Below are 20,535 nucleotides of genomic sequence, written 5' to 3'. Positions count from 1 at the left end.
CTGTCTTTGCTCCTGGCTCAGACTGGCAGTGAGAGAGCAGAGTGAACATTTGTCTCTGAGCCCGCTGTACCAGGCAGAGCTGTGAGCCACAGGCACACAGAGCCTGCCCCGAGCAGCCAGACGTGCAGCTGGGCTGCAGCTTCCTACCAGAACCAGCAGAATCTATGGGAATTGACCTGCAGGTGGTCTACCTGTGGTCTGTATGCACATGGGCTGCCTGGAAAACATAATAAGGTGGGTCTGGGTTTTTTTATAGCTTTCTCTTCAGGCACAGTCAGTGCCAGCAGAAATACAGCCCCTAGTTCAGGATCAGAGTTGTACCACACCAACCTCCACAGTTCCAAACCCATGGCAGGCTGTAGGGTCTTCCCTCTGCTGCTTTTAAAGCAGCAAGTCCTTGATCCCTGTGCCCCTATTCGTACCAGGGTCATTTGTGAGTGTCCTTGGGCAAGCTGTGTAACAAAGGTTGGGCAAGTCCCTCAGTTAAGTGTGTGGCTCCAAAACTGAGTGTTCCAGGTCTGTGCCTGGGTACCTGGGGCAGCACAGCTTCACCTGCTCACTCCAGCTCATGAGAACAGGTCAGGTAACATGCACACATCACACCAGCTTTGTCACAAGCCATTCCTTAAACCTTCCTTTCCAGGCCATTGTATTTGTACTTGGAGAATGCAGCACTAATGATGTAGGCTTTAAGGTGGCAAGGTCAGGCAGGAGGAGCAGGCTTGCCTCTAATTTGAAGTTTCAAGGGGTTTAAAGTCTCATTATAACACAAGATAAAATGGTTATTTTTCCCCTTTCTTTCAGCTTTTCCATGTGGTGAGTTGACCTTGGCTGGCTGCTGGTTGCCCATCAAGCTGCTCTATCACTCCCCTCCTCAGCAAGACAGAAGAAATAAGATGGGAAAAAAAAAAAAAAACACACAACACCAAAAAACCTCATGAGTCAAGGCAAAGGCAGTTTAATAAAGCAAAACCAGTGCAGGGGAGCAAAGGAAAACAAAAGATTGATTCTCTGCTCCCCAGCAGCAGGCAATGTCTGGCCAGTTCCTGGGAAGGAGGGCTGCAGTACCCATAGCAATCACTCCAGAAGACAAACATTGTAATAATGAACACACACTCCCCTTCTCTTAGATTTCATTGCTGAGCAGATTTCCCACGGTAGTGTCGATCTCTTTGGTCAGTTTGGGTCAGCTGTCCTGGCTGTGTCCTTTTCCAAGATTTTGCTCACTCCCAGGTGAGGAGTGTTGGAGAGAGAGCCTTGACACCGTGTTCCAGAGCACTGGAGTGTTATCAGCACCTTTCTGGCTGCCAGTACAGAGCACAGCACTGGGAGGGCTGCAGTGGGGAACATTAAGTCCCTCTCAGGCACACCCAATGTATCCTGTTTAACCAAAAGCCCATCCAGATCCCCAGGGTGAGATAGTGGGATAATGCACCAAGGCTCTCCTGCAAGGTCTGTCAAGAGCTTTGTCTGGTAAGCAGAGTTCTGCCACGGATTTAAAGCTTTGAGATCACAATTCCTCAAAACAAAAACATTTCAAATTCAATCAGGCATTTGGGGTTGAAATTTGACTCTGTCAGAAGTTCTGAGCAGGTCCCCTCAGGACACAGACAGTGCTCCCTCATTTCTCCTTTCCTCCCTATTCTCTCTCATTCCTTCACACCCTTTAATTTTTCAAGTTTTTCTGCTCTGAGGACAACAGTGAAAAAGCATCTCAGGACTGATTCTTTCCCTTGCTTCTTTTACACTGTGCAACCAAAGCAACAGCAGCTTCAGGACCTTGTAAGACTGAAGTAATAATTAACAAGACAAACTATAATTAACAGACAGATCTAAACACCAAGCTAGGAGGCAGGAAGGATGAATGTTTAACACTGCCTTTTTCTAGCCTAAAGACAAACAGATTGATTTTTAGGATTCACCCTCACAATATTTCAAACAGAAACTTCATTAGTATGAGACATTGATCTAGCAGCCCCAGTAAGATGTTTCTATTGTTTGAGTTCTGCTGGCTGAGCCACCTGGGTGTAAAAGCTTATTTCAAAGCTCCATACTCAAAGGGAAGTCAATATATTGCTTTGCTTCTATAATTTCATATGAGCTTGTGCACTAAAGACAAAAAAAAAAGAAATCTTAAGCCTAAAATATTCACAATGGGCTGCAAAGGATTTACCCCTTTCAAATTCAGGGCAGGAGGGTTGGAATTAGATATCTTTAAGGTTCCTTCAAACCCAAACCATTCTCTGACTCTCTGATTTATCTCAGGTGCTCCCATGAAGAACACTGACATTTTCTGACTAACAATAGTAAAAAAAGCTGTGTATTAATTAAAGAATCTGCTGCAAACTCAGCCAACTTCCTACACACAGACATCCCCAATGCTTTCAGAATTCTAGTAGGCATCCTATAGTTGGTTTTTATAAGGATTTATCTGACTAAGAAGGCATATTCCAGAAAGTCAGGTCTGGATTGTAATACCTGCTGTGATTGATGTCTTATTGCTATTATTCACAAAGCCCTATGCCATGAAATAGATAAAACAACACATAATTACAATTTTTGTTCTGTCTGAAATAAAGATCCCCTCTAGTCCCCCTGCTGCAATCCAATTTTTTTCCTTGCAGCTTTTGTTTTCTGCACAAATATCCAAATTAATCATCTTCCTTCAAACTTAAAAAACATTATGAAAATCACCACAAAGCGGAACCTGAGAAATTTTCCTGCTGGCATTTCATTCTCAAGATAAATTTAGCAAGTCACAATGTGGAAACCAAATCCACTCTGCTAAGTTTTGTGAAATGGGATGCACAAAATATGCAGCAACAAACCAGAATCACTGCAAATATCTGTGCACTTTTCAGGAAAATGCAGCGTAGCTCTCAATTTTACCCACATTCATTAGGCTCTTTCAACTGATGACAACTGGAGAACAAATTAAACTAAAATATGGCTTAAACTGAAACCAGCCACTGCCCTGACCCTGTATAGTCCACTAAGAACTCTATAGTTAGGAATATTCTAGTTTGGAAAGTTGCTATTAAGCTGAAATTTCAGTCTTAAATTAATATAGACTTTTGTTTTCCCACTGCACCAAGGTACAGCAGAATAAATTTATGAAATTACAAACCAATAACAGCAATATGAGACAGGAAAAGCTATCAGAAACTAAGTTTTATGCATGTTGTTTTCAACCACTCAGGATTGAATGGGAAATGAATTATGGGGCTTTTTTCCTTCTGGTTTTGTTTTTGTTTGGGGATTTTTTTTTAGCAGCCCAAGCAGTGTAATCATTCCTGTATCTTTTCTGGATATGTTTGTCTCAAAGGATGGCTGAAGCTGAGCAGTGCCTAAGCCTCCATGCTGAGCAGCAGCACGCCAGGAAGAAATGAAGTATTCAGGACATTAAATATTTCTCAATGTCAAAGATGCCATGGTTTGAAGGGGTACCAAAATTAGCCTCTTACCTGTGGGTCAGGTTTGAGGCACTTGGCAGCTCAGTTTGGGAAACACACACTGCTGCTGCTTGGTGGAGACACAGAGACCTTCTGTCTTTCCCAGAGCCCATCTGGCATCTCCCACAAGCACCGAATTCACTTACCCAACACAAACAAGTGAATAAGCCCTGTGTGCCTAATACTTCACAGAATTTCATCTTAAAGGGAGCTGGGGGGGAAAAAAAAATAGGAAGGAAGGAATCAGTCTATTTGTACAACAGACTACACAGTGTTCCTCTTGGTCAGGGCTAATTCCATGCACTGATATCATTATTTGCGTGCTTTGCTGATTGGCATTGGAAGAGAGACATTATCTCATACAAGCTGAAAACAAGCAAATGAATATGGGTATTTTATCACCATAAAACAGAATAAATTCAAGTGGTTTATTCAGATGAATACTATTATTCTGTCAGTCTCACCTCAGTGACTAAATACTGTTATTTGGGAAGAAATACACACACAACTTGGTCAACAAGCCAGGATTCCTTTAAAAGAAAAAAAGAGGAAAAGCTAGATTTTATTTTTTTTCCTCCCTTTTCTTTGAGTGGTAAACAAATGAGCTGTGAATTCAGCTGCAGAAATAAACCTTGCTAATGTATGAGGTCACCTAATTTGAGGATGCATTTAGTCAGAAGTGCCTGACAGTCAGATCAGAGGATTGATGCCCTTCTCACTCAATATTTAGGAGTGTTGAGACAATGTGTCATTGAAGGCCCATTTCTAAATGCCATGAAAGCTTCATCACAAGACTAAGGAGCAAATTTATTTAACTTATTAAAATCTCAACTGCTCAAACCAGATTGCTCTGTAACAATCTTCATTTTGTTTAAGGAATGAAAAATTTCAGTCTTGGGATTCCTGCTTGTTTGAGAGGTTGTGCTCCAAGATCAAATCATCTTGCAGGATCATAGATTAACACTTTACCAACCGTACTGTGAGCCCTCTGGCATCTCTCAGCATCACTCAGTGCTCAGAGGCATGGGATTAACAGACTTAATACACACTTACTTGGCTTTAAAGTTTCTGTTTTTTACTCTATTGGCATGAGACTGCTGCATACAGTTTTATACAAGATACTTCTTCCCATGTATGTGCAGTGATCCTATCCTCAGCTGTTCCTAGTGGTCAACCACCATAAAGAACTGGGTAAAATTAAGTTATTATGCTCATGAAAATACAAAGAGAAATCAAAGTAGATCTAGTCAGGTAGGAAAAAATTGGGGTTTTTTTAACACAACAGAAAATAACAAAAAATAATAATAGACTAGAAATGTGTATTGGACTGCATAAATAAGTGGTTTGGCTCAGGTTAGCAAAATCTCTATCACACACTGTACAAAAGGCAGTTTAGCTGAGGTACTTGGCAAGTCTGAGACAGTTTCATAGGGAAAAGAATTCATTCCTCCTGTATTACAACTGATCAGTGCTTGTAGCTGATTTCTTTGTACCATTACATAATTTCCCCTTGACTTATTCACATATCACCATCACTAAGTGATTACACTTAAAACTTCAGAGAAAGAACATTCAACATCATGACCAAAGCTCCTCTATGATATTTATTTGTTATTTGCAATGCAACATCAACTATAATTTGAGTCATCATCATTCTTCTTTAACGAGGAGGCAATTTACTGACAGCAAATGAGTTGGAACTAACAAGTTTGTGGTGCACAGATCTAAGTCATCAATACTATTTCCTATGGTATAGAAAGCAAAAAAACAAAACTGAACCAAAATTAATTATTGGACTGTTACAATTCTCAGTTCAGAGCTGGGTACATGACAGAAATCAGAATCCAAGGTGTTGGGCACAGCATGGCAATGACAGAGCTCCTGGCTCTGCCTTGGGTTTGCTGCTAACACAGGCCAGAGCAAAGATGTGATTGACTGAGCCCCAGCCCTCCTACACCCCCAGAAGAGGCCCAAGATCCCCAACAAGGTCAGATATTCTCCCTCTGCCTTGGGCCACACAACTCTTACTACTTGGTCTCTGAAATTTCTTGTTCTTCTCTTTTAACTTATAAAACTTTCCAAAAAAACAGCTTTAAGGAGCTGAAACTCTAAATCTCACTTTTCACAGAAAGCTAGCCAAGTTTATGCTTCAAATCTCCTTAGAAATCCCAGGCTGTAAGTTATTTGACTTCGTTTCCACAGCTCTGCTCTGTCTCCTGTAGCTTGAGTCAGTCCCCTCCTGGAATTCCCGACCCAGCTGCAGGGGGTTGATGGAAAACACCACGGAGTGGAGCTCTGGAGGGTGAGTGGGCAAAGCTGGTGAGCTCCAGGTGCTCAGCAGGGTCTGGAGGGCTCCTGCACCAAGGGAAGCAGGTTGGAGAACCAGATATGTGATCATATTTGTGTGATAACAGCACAGTACAGTTCATCACCACTCCCTCTGTGCTCGGTGGGTGCAGTGGGTGAATTCACAATGTCACAGCCCCCATCCTGGGGGTTCAGGCCGTTCATTTCCCACAACAAAAGCTCTTTAGCTGTGAGAAGCAGAGGCTTTAGGACACCACATGTGCTACCTGCCTGGACCTGGGGCCAAGCCACCACATGCTGCATGAAGGTTCAAGTGTCACCATTTTTCTGTGTCTGGCTCTGTCACTGCCATGTCATGTCCCCTCAGACCTTTCTCTGTGCTTTTTTCTAATCCAGTTTGCCTGTGTTGTCCATCAATCTGAAGCCCTTTCAGGTTTGTCAAGGGCAGATATTTTTCTGATTGCCTGTTTGTACTGGCAGAGGCCTCAGCTGGATTCTCCAGAGCCTAATTTTTATTATTCCAGGGCTGCCTTTTTCTGCCTCAAGCCTTGTGTTTTTCTCTCAGTCAGTGAGCATTTCAGAACATGAATCTGGAAATCTACATATTGCTTTATTACAAAAGTGTTTATGCTTTTAATTCTTCCTTCTCTCTGTATAACGAAATTACAAAGCAAGAATCTTTCATAATAAAATTTGATGTAGACATGCCTGGAAAATGAAATCAGAAGGCAGCAGTGATGGGAAAAGCTGCCATCAATCATGGCAGGCAGACTGTTCCCCTTGACAGCAGTCAGACAGAAAGGTAGAAAATTCAGTAATTTGATAACAGCTGCAGTAGACAAGCAGGAAGAAACATTACGATGCCAGTCACTACATATTTAGTTAGCATCATATCTGACCTGCTCATCAGGCTCGTGAGGGATGGGTATAGCAAAAACTGCACTGAAGTCATCAAGCTGCAGCTGCTTACTTTAAGGCTGAAGAGTTCTCTTAGTTTCACTGTCTGAAGACAGTAACCAGTGCTTTTCTCTGTCACCTCCTTCCTTCCATACACCCCAAAAATAATCCAGGGGAGAGGCACAACCAGATGAAGCTTCACCCCACCTTATTTCTGATGGACTGGCTTCTCAAGGATCTGTTTTTCTCCACTGACTATAGAGATGCCTTACATTACAAACCTGAGTGGAAAATGTGTCTCAGACCAAGAAGCTTCCTCCAAATTTAAAGTCTTAATTGGATAAAATACTTTTATGGAATTCACACTATAATGCTTAAATAAACACAGCCATTCCCCTCCTCATCAAGTCACACCTTTCATCAAGCAAGAAAATTGAGGTGCCCTCCTCTCCCCTGCTCCATGAGGATCATCTAAAACAGCTCTTTCTCCAACAGAAGTCTTGGGTCAGAACAGAATCCCTGGCTTTTTATAGATTCCCATTTATAAAAAGTGAATTTATAAAATCCTCCTGCTTAGGAGTGTCTGCACTTTTTTTTAAGGGACTGGGAGATATGCAATGTAGCAAATTGCCCTAAATGCCCAAATTTTTCGAGTTCTCTTCAAAACAAAACCAAAACCTGCATGAAAGCTTCACAGCCTCCTTTCATTAACGGAAGAAAAAGAAAAGAGACTATTAATTTAAGCCCCAAGTTCTGGACTTATAAAAAAACAAAGAAACAGTCATAAATCATGGTTTAGACAGATAAGAAGATTCTTGTTGGAGTTACCAGTTCTGTTTGCAGGGTGTGGGGGTTCTTTCAAAAACAAAGGATAAACACTAACTGGCATTTTTATAACAAGCCAAAGCAAAACATAGCATAAAATACAATAAAATTAAACACAAATTGTTCGAAGGCAAAATCTAATGTTTTTAATTCTAATTTAACCTAGTGAATAATTCTGAATGCAAAGCCTACCAAAAGACAGCTTCAGAAAAGCTTGTAAGGGCCTTCATGAATAATCCTGTCAACCAGAACCGTTCAAAAATCTAAGTATCAAACCAAAAAATATTTTGCTGCCATTTCATGTGAATTCAGGCAGCTGAAAAACATTTTATTGAAAGATAAAATGCTCATAAAACATATCACACATCTTCAGACAAAAAAAAGTCAGTCATAAGTTATGATTACATGTTTTTTGCTCTCCAAGGATCTCTGCAACTCTTATTTTCAGACTTTCAGTGAAAGAGAGAAAAATATGTTGGAAAGCCCTAGGTTTTTGGAGGAGAAAAATAGCTTTTATTGTCAATAAAAACATACCACTCAGGTAATCTCTTAAGAGAGCACTCCTGAAGCTTTAAGTCAGCAAATGTAAAAGACAAAATACTCTTGTGGAAAAAAGATGCTCTGGACTGGGTCCTTCTAGTCCATTAAGGACTATCAGTCAGTACTTGCTAAAATGTGCAGCACCAGTACATTGGATCATCTTTTCTCTTTGTCACAGGCAGATCTGAATCTCTCATCTAGGAATGAAATAACACCTCATGTCATGCTGCTGCAACAATTTAATTCTTAGCCACCCCTCATGACAAAGTAGATTTCAATTAAAAAAAACAAAGGCTGTATTAAAAAGATGTTATTATTCCTCACTACAGGGGGGGAAAAAGTCACTATGTTTTATCTGATATCAATAAATGTGAACCTGGGAAATTCAGTGGTGTAAACTGAGCTCTTTAATTAAAAGAAACCCCAAAACAATAAAAAACCAATTAATTGAGATTATATCTCTACCATGGACACCAACTCAGCTACTCCATAAATAAATCTTACAGACCTGATTTCAGCAGAAGCCAAGAAAAAGAAACCAACTAAAAATATATTGCAGGAAATTTTACTTGATGGAGGAAGTGAATTTGCATTTTACGGCTGTTTATGTATATTTGTGATACATTTAATATGCTGTGACCTTCAGAAGTAATAAAATTTGAGGTTTCATCCCATCAGAAACTATTTGGCATGCTGCAGGTTGCTGAGGCAGGCCATCACCCAAACTGGGAAGCAATAAACTTGTTGGACTTATTTCCCTGCAGCACCCTGACTCCTGGCTGACACTTGGAGCAGCCTTAACTAATTGTGATTGCTCCATAAAAACAAGACTTGGGCAAGGGCAACTTTTTAACAAAGAATTCTCTTAATGGCTTGGCAGAAATACATCATTTTCTCCTAACTGCTTGGAGATATCTTTAGGTGAAATCAGATGAGTTAACTCTGGTTTCTCTACTATAAAGTTTGCAATAACAAGGAACAATATTTCTGCTCACTCTTGCACGTCAAAATACAGAGCAAAATTGCCATTGCTATAAATCCACGAACAACAATAAGACTAAGCTGACAAGTGAAAAAATAGCAATGCAAGTAGTGTTTCTCAATAAATTATTTATTTTTTTCTAAATTTCACTTGTAACTTCTTGGCCTAGAGTGGTGCTGTTAAACTTCATGTGGTTTAAATCACAGTCCTCTGGAATTTGTTGGATATTTATCACCAGGTCATGAAGGTACTCCACAGTGGATGTAAAAGGCAATGCCTTTCTGATACACAGCAGGGACAGCAAATAAGCTGATCACATTCATCAGAACCAGGCACAAGTGGTGGTTGAACACAGCAGACTGCTTGAAGGCACAAATTATTTCCTAAATTTGCTTTAGATAGAAAGATCCCCTAGATAAGGAAACTGTTTCTAGCCTTTCTCCAGAAGACACCGGGTGCAGCACGTAAGAGGAGACAAGTGCTGAGTCTGGGAACAATCTGGCTGGATCAACAACAATGTAAAGAGACATTGATAAACTAGTCAGGGACAGAGTAACCAACTGCTTTGCTGGAAATTCCCCAAGAAAACATGCAACTAACTCAGTCTGCTCATCTCATCAGGCTCCCCGAGTCCCTCAGCAACAGCAGTGGGAGCTGAAATGCCTCCCTGATAACTCAGCACCATGTTCCAAAGTGTGGCAATTATCCTTCCCACCCAGTTATTTGGTTATTAACATCTGTTTGTATAAAACCACAGCAAAATCTGAGAAGCAAATTACTGTTTGTGTTGTTTCAGCAAACAGACAGCTGAGTCTTTAGTTTGTACCACTTTTACCACCGTTAGATAACTTTTAAGTTCAAAATCATTTGAAGAGCTTCTCTTTAAAAGAATGGACAGTATTTGTTACAGGAACTGTTTTTCTCCCCCCAAGAGCCTCTTCACATCCTTGCCACTCTAATTTAATCAAGATAGCAGGGAACTTAACCTCTCCATAAAGGCAGAAATATCTTTCTCTCTTTTACCCTGGTGGGATTTATCTTCAGTTTCTGACAGCACACTCCCATTTTTTAAGCTGCAACCAGACACACTATAACCTGCCACCTTCACTCAACAAACAACAGGTGCTTCATACAACCATCCTGTGTGTTTTGAGCAAGACAGTGAACCAACAGATAAATTTCACACACACACATTATGTTAAAAGACTTTCAAGGCCATAGCAGGAATAAATTGCAAGATTCTCCAAAAAGCACTAGAAGGGCTCAGCAAACCCCCAGGCAGAGCTGCAGCTGGGACTGCTGGTATTGTGCTTGTTCTTTCATAGCTCCACTGAGTAACCCTGAGAAGCACATCTTCCCCCCACCCCCTCTCCAAAGGTGATATTCTTTTAAGTGTATTAAAAATGAAGGCAAGAACACTGAGCAGTAGGTCAGTTTGTGGCCTCAGGTGTTCCATCTAAACTTTGTACCAGCTCAGTATTTGCTCATTCAGTTCTTAAAAGGCATCAGTTTTCTCTCACAAGCCATCACCCACTGTGTGGAGGGCAAGGCCCAGAGGCAGAAGTAGAATCTGGGGGGGATAAAAGCAGAAGGGGTAAGAGGAAAACCAGGAAACTCTGCTGACACCAGGATAAGTTTGAGGTGGCACTGCTGGCTCCATACATCCAAGGTCTCAGAATAGGCAGCTACAGTCTGATGCTCTGCTGGGTTTATTTGACAGTGATTTTAAGAGCTTGGCTTAAGAGGCAGATCCTCAGACACTTCAGGCTGTGGGAAATTCCCAGGAACTGCAGTTGGCATTGAGCTAAGCTCTAAATGCTTCCTTATGCCAACTTCTCAGAGGGGCAGCCTCTTGAGCTCTGCAAGTACAGTCAGAGCAGAGCACTTGGTAACCCAGGGGGTCTGGAGGACACCACTCCCCCTGAGAAGGCATTCTTTCACCTCTGGAGCTGAAATTTTTAATTTTTCCAGACATTTTGTAAAGACGAGCTCATAACCAAGGCAGAGGAAATTATAGGCCTGCAAGCTTATCAGAGGTCAGCCCCTATCCAATTAACATTGTGTTTTAATACAGTCATTTGAGAAAACAGGAACTGGATACAGACAAAATAAAAGTGAGCAAAGAATTTATGACGTTGAGTATAAGCAGGGCTTTTTTCACTGAGAGGATGAGAGAAGCATCTCCTCAGCTGGAAGAACTAGAGAGGAAAGGCTCTGGCATTTTGGAAGTGTTTTTACCAGAATCTGATTCATTTGAGATAGACTTCTTGATTTACAAGAGACAGAGGGAAACAAGTAACATTACACCTGCTAGTCCTTCTGTATGGGATTGCCTTTTGCCACCCACAGATTTCATTCACCTATTCAAAAAATAATTACATACCCTGGAATTAAAATTATCTTTCTTTACCACCCATACTATAACGCAAGATGAGTAATCAGCAGGCCAAAACCTAGATCCATCTCACCATTCTTACAAGAAATGTTTTGATCAGCTTAATAAGGTATTTATTTAATAACTGAGATTAGGAATCTTCAGTCCATCAGCATTTTGTTTTCTCCTGTAACCAGCATGTTTTTCTACAGAAAAAAGTAGGCAGCTCCTCCTTTAAGCTTGTTGTTTTGGGAAAGCAACTTTGATTAATATTATCACTGCAAAAGAATGTTCCTAACTATGACTGAACCACATCCTAAAATCTTGAAGGCTTGTAGATGCAGGATCACAGTAATAACATGCATTTATAGATATATGTATATATAGCTTTCACTGATTTCTGTTATAAAATTAACTCCTTTGAAAATCATGTGTCATAACAGATCCTATGCAATACACCAAAAAATTTTCCCACAGTCCATGTGCAACCTCTGTGGAAATCCTATGGGTCATTTACTAGAGACTAAACACCCTCAGCTGCTCCTCATAAGATGTGTTTTCTAGACCCTTCCCCAGCTTCCATATAAGTCTTTGAAAAAACATCCCCTAAAACTAAGAATCCCCCTCTTAAAAAAACCCCAAATATCTCTATTTAAAAAAAAAAATGAGAAAAGCACCACCGAATCACCAACTGTACAAACAGTGACCCAGAACTGCATTTCTGGTTAGTCAGAGGGTACAGCCTGAATTTCATGCTCCTTTCTGTTGAATTTATGCCCACTGAAAAAGCCCCAGGCATGGCACAGAACTTTCCCATTCCAAAGTTAATCAATAAGCATTCCTTTAAACAAATCTTCAACCTTCCAAGCAAGTTCTCTCTGATCAGAGCTGTGTGTCAGGCAGTCACAGCATTTCTGACCCACCACCACTGATTGAAAAGCCAGGTTTATCATATCACCAAGCCACAGCTCAGCCTGCTGCTAAGCCTTCCCACCATGCAGTTGTTTGAAGTCTGGCTGCTGATGAAAACATGGTTTGAGTTCCAACTTTTACCTCTTTGATCCCCATTTCGTCCAGAAATCAATTTCCAGCACTAAAATGCTCCCATCTCAGATGTGAGCTGCCTAAATAAAGCAGTAGATAAATCTGTAACCATTTTCAGATATTTTGTTTTGTCCCCCCCTCGTGACTAGGCACATGAAATTTTAAAGTAGCAAAGCAATAGTGATTGTTTTGTTCCAGATGTTGCTTATACATTTGAATTTCCCAGAGGTCTGATGGATTATAGCAGGTGCCAAGAGGAGGTTGAATAGTTTTATTCCTATAATGCACACTCATTCTTTTGTCAAATTTGTCTTGGCAGTGCTCCACTGGCACATTATCCAGCTTCTACATTAATATTGCAAAGAAATCATTTCTCCAAAGTCTCAACTTCCTGTTATTGCAATTTTTGCTTTATGTTACTTAGAGGAGAAGGTATAAACTCTTACTCTGTCAGGATTACTTCACGAACCTCTGGCACAGGTTGCCCAGAGAGGTGGTGGATGCTCCATCCCTGGAAGTGTCCAGGGTCAGGTCAGACAGGACTCTGAGGAGCCTGGTCTAGTTGAAGATGCCCCTGGTCACTGCAGAGGGGTTGGACAAGGTGGCCTTTAAAGGTCTCTTTAACCCAAACTATTCTATGATTCTAATTCACTGAGCTGGAGCCATTCCTGATACCTCTGGTCATCTCACACATGTTGTCTCTGAGCTTTGAATGCTCTCATCATCCCTTCCTAACCTGGCTGGACCAACATTTATTCTCCTCTGAGCCCAGGCATGACTGCAGATCCCAGGAGGCACTTCCTGGGCTCCATTTCAATCAATCCACACACAACTGCTTCTATCTCAGATATAAATTGTGCATTCAGTCTTTTTCCACACTGACAAAGGTATCCCAGTGGCAACCGTGACTTCCTTGAGTGCCCAAGCCAACACAATCAGATCAGAGGAGCACATTTCATCAGCAAAACCCAACAGCAGGCAGAGCTAATTAATCACTGCAAACATATTTTCTCTTTGTCTGGCTGCTGAATTCTCTCACACAACCTCAGTGCCCATGCACAACCCTTCCAAGACTGATGACCTTACAGTTCTTGTGAAAGATGAGGGGCCCTTCCTTCAGCAGGAACCCTCCACCACTCCAAGACTGGCATTGAAAGTCTGATAAATGGCTTTTCACTGGGCAGGGAATGAATAATGAGAGTTCACAGGGGAAAAAATTAAAGCACATCCCCAAAATCACCTCACACAACCCACAGATCCCCTTGCCTCCTGGAGAAGCCATTGAACTGCAGCATAAACTTCTCCACACCTACTTACCAAGAATACATTGCCAGTATTGAGTTATCAGCAAGTAATTACTCTGCATATCTCCACGTGGGGGTGCCTTAATTAATTCTGGAAACTAGTCTATGGCATAAACCTCCATTTTAAACAAACAGATGAGCCCTTTGCAGGCAGGCTGCAATTTGCCTCTATTTTAAGTCAGTAAGGAGTAGGTATTTGAAGTCCTGAAGGTCATATTGACACTGCCTGCTAGATTTTTCCTCAGCAAGAGAAGGACAAAAGAAGGAGAAACCTACTGTGAACAAAACCATGCTACAGTGATCACTGGAGATCAGAAACACAGGTGTTTGGGGGATTCCCTTCCCTTTTGCAGGTGTTTCTGGGTCAGAGTCCCAAATTACAGTTCTTTCTTTTCTCAGATGAGAGCAGCATCCCAGAGCACCCCCAAGGAGAAACTGGACCACTCTGTTCTCTTGCTGCCTCCTGAAAGGACAGAAGGATGTGCTGAAGAACCTAATTTAAAGCTTTTCACATTAGTTTGTTATTCAGGGCCTGGGCTGTGCAATCCAAGGTCTCTCGCCAGAGCTACATTGAAAGGGAACCTTTGGAAAAATCCCACTGCCAAATGAGCACCTGTACAGACAAAGGGAGCTTGGAGCCATTGGAGGGAAATTGTACATGAATGCCATGGAGATTGGAGCAATATGTTTCTATTTGCATGTGTGTACTTTATTTTTTGAAACAAGAATCTACAGGGCAGAACAAAAGTATCGTGCACCGCAGCCAGCTCAAAAACTGTCAGCAATTAGTTTTCTTCAATAGACATTATGCTTTTTCTGTCACAATAAAGCCCTGTGACGATTCTGCCTCCCAGCAGATTGTAGTGCAGCTCATCTGTAAATTCCCCAAAGCATCAGGACGTATGTCTGTGCATGGTATTGCAATTAGGATGGGGAACGTTCTGAATGCCTGAGTCTTCCTTCAGCCATCTGGAGTCCCTTCTTTATTAAATTATTTCTAGTGTTTATGAAGTCTCCTCCTAATTATTTTAAGAGATAAAGTAGATTTTTCCCGTGTTCAGAAAACTGTCGTTCTTCAGTTTAGTGACAACTTGAAAGTTTACAGACAAAGTAATAATCATGTCGAGTATATTGATATAAAAATGCAAGGCTATTAACACCAAATACACACCACCCACCCCACAGCAAGAGCTTAAATAAATTTCTGATCACTGTTTTTGCTGTAGGGAAAGGAGATGATAGTTTTGTCCACACTAGGAAGGAGTTCTAATGCATAGCTGAGCACAAAGGTCCAGAGGAGAGCAAAACTGCCACCCCATCATTCCTTACCACACATGGTCTGTAGATACAGAGGATACAGAACCCTGAAGGAGGCATGAACCATCTACTCCCATTTCCAGAAGCATAATGAGATCACAAAGCTGCACAGGCCTTGAAATCCATCTAATACCTGTGGGTTTAATGCTGCAATTACCTGTACCCCAAATAAAGCATGGAGACATTGCATAGGGCTGCTGTTTGCCCCAGAGGTCTGTAGGATTGTGGTTGGAGCAGTTGACAAACCAGAAATAGGCATAGGGGTATTAGGGAGGGTTGTAACTGTTGTATGATTTTTTTTTTTTTTTTTTAATTCTTTTTAATAGAAGCTTGAATTGCATTTAATCAGAGAAAGGGCGATGCACATAATTACAGCACAGCATGGATGTGCCATTATGGGCTATTTTTTTTTTTTTCCTTTTAATTTCAGTCAGTGATTTGAAGCATTAATAACCTTCCTTATTTTTCCTAACTAATGTAAGCACAGATGCTAATCTTACTTACATAAGCAGCTCTTTGCATTGCTGTTTTCCAGGGACTAAAGTTCCACAAATTCCTTAGACTCTGCAATAGAACTGATGAACCTTTCTGTGATCCTTTGAGCATTTCAAACTGCACCCCAGCTTCTACTACTAAACCCTGCCTGAACCAGTGTCCAAACTGGTCTGTTTGTTTTTATTTGGACAGCTGGCACTCTCATTGAGGATGTTATTCCTCTGGAGAGTTTTATTTCCAACCTCCAGAAAGGTGTTTACCAATAACTAATCTGATCCTAAAGTATAATTAATTATCAATCATTTGCCATAAAACCTAGGACTACCTGGCCTAGATCTAGTCAAGTTGCCTGCACAGAAGTATATCACCACACTCTCTCTAGAGAATATAAGTCATGTATTCTGCCATTAAATTTAAATTTCCTTTTAATGAAACTAAACTTGCTGATTACAGCAAACATCCCAAGACTAGTCCCTTATTAAATTATTTTCATAGTGACACAGCTTGAGAAAAATAGAATGTTATTGTGAACTGCCTTATCTTCTTCATTGGTAAGCCACAAGAATTGAGATAACATGACTAAATGGATTTCAAAAGCAGTTTTTAAAAAGACATTTAATAGTGGATAGATGTGGGAAGTAAAACAATCTAATAATTCCACAATTTATCTTGCAGTGCTTCCCTTAGAGAAAAAGAACATCTGTAAGTAAAAATAGTTAGATTTGTTTTTCAATATAAAAGACCACAGGGAAGTATTTGGATACACTCCTAGCAGAATTCCAGGCTTAATTCTCCCTAAAACCACAAGCACATTACCTTGCAAAGGCAGAAAAGCCATTTGGGCAGGAAAAAAGGATGCTTCCAGGCTATTATTTGTTTTTCCAGATTAAATTAAATGAAGAAAACTCTCCCAAACCTTTATTGGGCTACCCGAAAAAAATCTAACATATTTCTGCCCTTGAATCTAATTTATAGTTTGGACTTACACAGACCATTTGGCTTATTCATGGGGTTTTATGGGCCTTTTTGAGGAAACACACTGAGATCTAAACACCAGCTAGGCTAGTTTTATTTCAACTTAACATTATGAAATATGCCTAAATACACACAGGTGGCTGGAAAAGAAAAAAATATATGGCTCACTATTCAGACTTTTGTACAAAACCAGAACAACCTAAAGAACATCCCTGAAAGCCACAACCTTGTGGAAGGCTGAATCAGAGGCAATATTTCCAAGAACCCCAGAAGAACAGGATTAAACCTGTGAGAATTCTGGTAAGTTACTTTAGACTTTTACTTCCTACAGATATAAATCACACAACATTATAGTCACAGACACTCAAACATGGCAATTACAGAGCAACCACTCTTCACCATCAATTTTTGAGTAGTTTAGGTTCCAGAAATCACAATTGTAGTTTTGTTTGGGGTTGGTTGTGGGGGAGGTTGGAGGTTTTTTGGGATATTTTTTAGGCAAAACTAAAGAAAAGGAAGTAGAGATGGAAGCAATTCTACAGTGTAATTAAAAAAAACTTCGTTCAAAAATGCCACAAGTATTGTTCCAGGTGTACCAGACCAGGCAGATTTGTCTTGCAGTGTTCCATGGTACAGATGTGCTGCCAATTTATGTTAAAGCTGCCACTGCAGAGTACAGAGTCCTTCCCAATTCCCTCAAATCCACCCCATTTCCACCACAAACATGGAACAGAACACTGATCAATAGCCAATACACACCCCAACAATACTCTTTGCATCATATTAGACTAATTTCATCAGCATTAGAGATCCTTTTCCTCTTCAATCTCTTTTTTTTTTTTTGTCCTTAATCACATTTACTCATTGTAGCAAACATCAGAGCTCATTCACTCATTTCCTTCTTCCTGAGCTTGCCTCAGCCACCTCTACATCCCCACTGCTGTGTCCCAGAAGCTACAACAGCACTCAGCTCACTTTGATCTCTGCTGGGAGCACAGCCTGGGCTGCACGACCTGCACTTGTGAGCCTCTGTAAGCACACGGGGCTGCAGAGATCGATATTGATCCCACTGCTCCTCGTACAGGAACATCTGGAGCAGCACCTCTGCGTGGTGCAGCAGCCACATCTCACTGTGCCACACAGAAAGCACAGCAGACAGCTACCCAGAAGCTCAAACAAAAGGGCAAGCCAGGTGTATTTGGTTCCTCTTTTGGCCACTACCATGACATGTTATACAATTATCTTATTTCTATGCACAATGTACAAATAACATCTGAATTTTCTCTTGGCTTGCTGGTGCTGAGTACTAGGGAAAGCTGCACTGGTGTGAGCATTATGCTTCAAACCATAACCACACCAAATTAGAAAGTGCAGTCTAAGGATGAATAGCTCATTAAAAGACCAGTGTTTGCTACACTCAAAAGAAAAGGGCCTAGAATGAGATTTTTCTTATCAACCACAGGGCACCAAGTTGGAATTATGTGATCTTTAAGGTCCCTTCCAACACAAACCATTCCATGAGTCTGTAATAGGGCAGGAAGAGCAGCAGTGTGAGGAAAGAGATGGTTTCTAAGCTGCTTTCATGACAGCAGCAGTAGCAGCACAGCCCCAGTACCCCCCACTCGTGACAGCATCACCTTGCCCTTACACACCTGTGCCTTGTTTTCATTTGCACAAGTTATAACCAAATAAGACACAATCATTATGTTCTTTTGAGCATTGAGACACGTAAAGGATGTCTGCAAAGCACCAGTGGAGCTTCAGACGAGAGGCCATTGTCAGGAAAAGTGCTGGTGATCAGAACCCTGAAGGAGATCTGCCCAAAAGCCGCCCTGGTGTGTGTGACAGGCCCTCAGGGAAGTTATTAGAGAGCCCCACAATTAAAGAAATTCATCATCCTCTCATCTCATGCCACCCTCTCATCTTAATGCAATGCATAAGACCAAGGAAAGTAGAGAAAACAAGGAATTGCTCTGATAAATGTTTCCTTTCAAGCCCTGTCAGCCCTGGGGAAGCAGGTAATATTTCTCACAGACTGTGCAACTTGCCAAACACCCAACATTTTACTGCCACGGTGTAACCCAGGTGCAGAGGCACAGCAGCTGCAAGCTGGGAGAGGCCTGTGCTGGCAACAGAAACTGGAGCAGCTGGAATCCATCAGCCCATCATGGGAGCCCACCTGGGGCAGCCTTTGCCTCCTGCACTAACACCTCTCACAGAGCAGGAGCCCGGGTCCGTGCCCCTAAAGGGCAGCACGGTGTGAATGAACAGAACAAAAGGGCAGCAAAACCAGGGGCTGAGAGGGGGTTACAGGCTTCTACAAAGCCATCAGGCATCCCTTGCAGAGCTGCTCCCTCCCTCCACCTCACCTGTGGCACCAGGCAGGTGAGGCACAGGGTGCCATCCCAGTCAGGGGGCTGACCTGGAAACCAGTCACTCCACCTGGTTTATTGCCCTGGCCACAAAGAGAGAATGAGATTTTTGCTCCAATTTTTAATTTGTTTGTTGCTTCACAAAATGTTCACAAAGGGAAACAAGTGGTGAGCCTGCGTTTTCAAAACCAGCTCAGTTCACAGGGTGAGAAGAAAGCAAAGAAAGAGGGGGAAAAATGGCACAGCAAAACCCACAGAGATCTAAACTGCAGACCCACCCCTGCCTGGCCTTGCTCTCAAGAAGGAGCCCAGCAGCAGCCCAGGGCTTGTAACTGCATAGTTATTCCCACTTTCCTGAGACAGCAACAAATTTAACTGTAAAATATTTATATACAATTTATTGTGCAGATTCACAAGCCAGCCTGTGCCTGCAGTAGCCAGGCCACCAAATGGCACACAGCCCGTCCCAAGGGCTGGCCAGCAGCAGCCCAACAAATGCTTTAACAACGCAACCAAGGCAGAAAATGTCCCACCAACTCCCTCATAGCACTTTAAAATAATTTTTTTTTTCATAAAGTAGAAAACATTAACAGATAAGAGCAACACTAACCTCTTCTGAGCTGAGCCATTTAGACCATCCTGCTCCTTCCAAGCACACAGCCACCTCTCTGCTTGCCTAAAAGACTTTTATATCAGCTGCTGGGGGTCAAGGATAATCACTGATTTCGAAGTTTATCTGGCAAACCAGATAAGCACCAGCTGGAATGGGGACTGTCTTCTATCTCAGAGTTTGCATGTTTTTTGTATTACTGTGATTTGGCTTTTGTTTTTGGGATTAGAAGGTCCTCTTATGTCAGATACCTCATCCCTCCTAATTACCGGTTCCGTATGTTTGAATCAATTTTATGAAGTTTACTATGCCATTTCCTCTCAGAAATACTGGCCTTTATAGTGGGAAAGAAACTCCTAAATTCTGATACCACAAACTGAAGGGTGACAGCACTGCACCTAGGCAGCACCACTTTTTCACATCACGAAATTCTAATGTTTTTCTCTACTTTGACCAATAAATAGGAAAACTATTGTTTAAAATAATAAGTATTCACAAAGTTGTTGCTAACACACATCATTGCCTTCTCAAACAGCCATTTCCTAAAAGAAAAGAAGAGAAAGAATAGGATCTTTGCTGGAAAAGCAAGTTCCAAAAGAATTACTGTATTTGGCATGGCAGACACACTGTGCCTTTAATTTGGTTTTGACAGCCACACAAACGAGTCTGTAAAAAAATGAAGCAGGAGTTAAATGGATGGTGCTCCCTTGAATCAAAACTTGTAACAAAGGTGGTATTTAGGTTTCAATTCCTTCTGCTATGCTATCAGCTGTGAGCCTTTCCAAGAGTCAATCACTGGGAATTGGAATCATTGGAAACAATTTCACTGCAAGCTCAGAGCACTCTCACCAAGGTGCAAGCGAGGGCAGAGTCTGTCCTGAAGCAAACAGCATTTGGGTGAAATTATTCAGAGTTAAAAGGTTCATTATGGCTTTTGAAGCACTTCTACAGTAATGGAAAAAACAATAAAAAAGCTGAAGTCTTCCAGTAGGCTCTGCCTTATTGTTCAGCAAACCAAAGTGGGTCCCATTTTCTACTTCT

The 20,535-nt window shown here is 41.4% G+C and overlaps 1 long non-coding RNA gene across 4 annotated transcripts in view; it reads right to left on the bottom strand.

Annotated features, from left to right (window-relative positions):
• Positions 1 to 19,581, bottom strand: part of LOC138112684 (uncharacterized) — a 121,996-nt gene extending 102,415 nt beyond the window's left edge. For 3 of the 4 annotated variants that reach the window (XR_011151805.1, XR_011151806.1, XR_011151804.1), the window contains exon 1: positions 19,495 to 19,575. This is a non-coding gene — a long non-coding RNA (uncharacterized lncRNA). Of the gene's footprint in view, positions 1 to 19,494 lie in introns of all 4 variants that reach the window. The other variant, XR_011151803.1, reaches the window with a different exon arrangement.
• Between the last annotated feature and the right edge of the window lie 954 nt (positions 19,582 to 20,535).

Source organism: Aphelocoma coerulescens, chromosome 6, assembly GCF_041296385.1.
Source record: "Aphelocoma coerulescens isolate FSJ_1873_10779 chromosome 6, UR_Acoe_1.0, whole genome shotgun sequence".
NCBI classification, from domain to species: Eukaryota; Metazoa; Chordata; class Aves; order Passeriformes; family Corvidae; genus Aphelocoma; species Aphelocoma coerulescens.
The sequence above is the reverse complement of the archived record's forward strand: the minus strand, read 5'-3'. Positions and strand labels throughout refer to the sequence as shown.